The following is a 3,305-nucleotide window of genomic DNA, read 5'->3' as shown; positions in this document are numbered from 1 at the left end:
ATGTAGGCAAATATTTTTAATTAATTTGGTTAAATACCAGAAATATGATTACTATAATTTATGTTAAAAGTATATTTGGTTTTATAATCATTCTATTTTGTGATATTATAATATAATTACTTTTCTCCCTTGCCTTTCCTCACTCCAAACCCTGTCATACACCCCTTTCCCTGCTCTCCTTCAAGCCCATCACCTCCTTTTTTTTACTAATTGTTATTGGATGCATGCATACATACATACCTATGTGTATGTGTTCTCAAACATAATCCACTCAGTCTGTGTATTACTTGCATGTACGTTTTCAGGATTGACTGTTAAACACTAGACAGCTAATTGGTGTACTCATCCCTGAGGTAAACCACAGCTTCTGCTTGTAGCACTCCTCAGTTGCCTACAGTTCATTTTGTACAACTGAGGCTTCATGGCTTTTTCCTATCCACGTTGGCATTGTCTATTGGTGTCATTCTAATTCAACTCATATTTAGGCAGTTGATGAGACTTTATGTGAGCAGCTTCTAATATTACTAGGAGATACAATCTCACAACAAAATTCTTGAGTACAGCTAAACAAAATGCCTTTGTGATTACTTCAGTTCTCGGTGGCCTGACAAACAAGTGACCTCCTTGCTACACCAGGACTTAATGGCATAGTAAAAGCCAACGCAAGTTTGCCTTGACTCAAAGCTTAAATGTGGGTATTTTGTCTAACATAGTTAGTCTGTTTAATACTTCAGCTCAAGTGGAAGGTGGGTGACATAAAGCAAAGACTAGAAAAGCCCAAGGCTGCATAAAGCCATGTACTGAGTCCTGAGTTTCTGTCAATCCTGCCACTCCAGTTAGCAGTCAAGGCTTCAGTCAATGGGCCAGCAGTGAACCTGAGCTTGGTTTCTGGATGACGGCCACCGGAAGCCTTGATAGCATTTCTTAAGGATTTTGTGCCAATTTAAACAAACATTGGAGGTTCAGGAAATTGTTCCATTTATCTATGAGCAGAGCCTGAAATGTCAACAAACTAACTGAAAGTGCTTTAAAGAAGGATAATCAAAATACAGAAACAATTTCCTGTCAACCTGGAGGATACTGACTTCCATGACAGGCAGAAGAGAATCTATTTGGATATATTGTATATATGTATGATGGGGGGGGGGGGAGAGTCTTCTGCTTTGTGTTAATTTCATTGGTTAAGTAATAAAGAAACTGCTTGGCCTCATAGGTTAAAACATAGGTGGGAGGAGTAAACAGAACAGAATGCTGGGAGAAAGAAGCTGAGTCAAGGAGTCGCCATGATTCTCCTACCGGACACAGACGCAGGTTAAGATCTTCCCTGGTAAGACACCTCGTGGTATTACAGGAATATTAGAAATGGGTTAGATCGATATGTAAGAGCTAGCCAATAAGAGGCCAAGCAGTGTTTAAAAGAATACAGTGTCCGTGTAATTATTTCGGGGCATAAGCTAGCCATGTGGGCGGCCGGGTGCCGGGGACGTAGCCCACCGCTCCTATTACAACAAATGTAAAACTGGAAAGATTTACCAAAAAGATCCTTTTTGTGTTTTGTGTTTATAAATAAACTGATGTAGCTGTTATTTTAATTGCATATTTTAAGAATATCCTAATTAAATTGTTTGAAAAACACTTGCACAAAATGAAAATTTGTAGGCAGAGTTTCTCTGTTTCTCAGCAGCTGCTCCCAAATAACAATTCAGAGATTTCTGATTAATTATAAAACTTTGGCAGGTAGCTTGTGCTTGTTATTACTAGCTCTTAAAACTAAAATTAATCCATATTTCTTATCTACCCTCTGATGTGGCTGTTCCTTCTTTCACCATGGCAGGTTCATCTCCTGCTTCATCTGTGTTTTGCTTGAGACTCCTCCAATTCCAACCTTCTTCTTCAGAGTGTCCGTAGTCTGGTTCTCCCACCTAAACTTATTCTGTCTAGCTATTGGCCAATCAGCTTCTTTATTAAACCAATCAAAGCGACATATATTAATACAGTGCAAAGGAATAGCCCACAAAAAAAATAATATTGTTTCTACCAAAAAACTAAAGATAAAAAATAATCTTGACTTCAGTCAGGTAAAAATATACATTATACATTTGGAAAAAATATATTATTTCCTCTGTTTATTTCACTAGAATTAGGCTGTCTAATTAATGTCTAACATACAAAAAGCTTATGGAGTACAAAGTTTATAACCTATGACGATCTTACAGAAGAAAAGCAGAAAACTAATTTTTCAGACACAGCAAAGATGAGAGATTATTGTCAGTACACTTGCATCTCAAGAAATGACAGTTCTATAAGCAGAAGTATTAGAAAATATGAATCTACACAGAATGATGAGGACTGGCAGAAACAATTCCAACTAATACTTATTAGACCAATGAGTTTCCTGGGGTTACCTAGAGGAGCACTGGTGATTCAAAGGCAACCATACTACTGAAAAGCCTGCTCCAGCATGGATTCCTATGCAAAGAAAGCATCTGTATGACTCTTTCCTATCATAATTCTACCTCCCATTGGCAAGCTCTTTCTGGGCAGACACAGTATCTGTTTCATGTTTTACTGCCTACAGCAAAAGTCACACAACTGCTACCACATCTGGCTAACGACCCTGTCCTGTATGTGCTACCTTCCCTAACTGCAGGATGTTTTCTAGGCTATCTCCATTTGGTGGAAATTGCCATAATCATAAGGAAGGATCCCAGCTCATACCACATAAAGGGAGTTAGGCACTCTGGGATTCCCTCCAAGGATGTCCCTTTCTTGAATGATTTGGTCTTAGTGCATCTCCCATTATACAATGAAGGAAGCATGCAACTGTCACTCTAATGAAGAGGCACACCATTCTATATCACACGCAAGCTTCAATTTCATGTCTTATCAATCACCATAAAACACATAATTCCATAACTCATCTTTAGTCCTTTCAGTCCCTAACTAGGGGCCAATCATGCATTGTGAACTTTCCTGGAATGACTCAAATGCAGGTTCATCCCCCAGAAGTTCAACCTAAAATCTATTACATGGAGTTTCAGCACAACATATAGACAGCTCCACCAAAGGATTTGCAGTTTGCTTTTGTTCCTGACACTCATAGCCAGGAACAAAACTACCTTGTTTACTTCTTAACTCCTGGGCTGATTGACTTCATATTTTACTACAACTTAGTGACCAGTGAGTGCTGAATTTTTTAATTTTTTTTTTTTTGGTTTTTTTTGAGACAGGGTTTCTCTGTGGCTTTGGAGCCTGTCCTGGAACTAGCTCTGTAGACCAGGCTGGTCTCGAACTCACAGAGATCC

Source organism: Microtus ochrogaster (genome assembly GCF_000317375.1).
Source record: "Microtus ochrogaster isolate Prairie Vole_2 chromosome 14 unlocalized genomic scaffold, MicOch1.0 chr14_random_1, whole genome shotgun sequence".
NCBI lineage: Eukaryota > Metazoa > Chordata > Mammalia > Rodentia > Cricetidae > Microtus > Microtus ochrogaster.
This window is presented reverse-complemented; position numbering follows the sequence as displayed.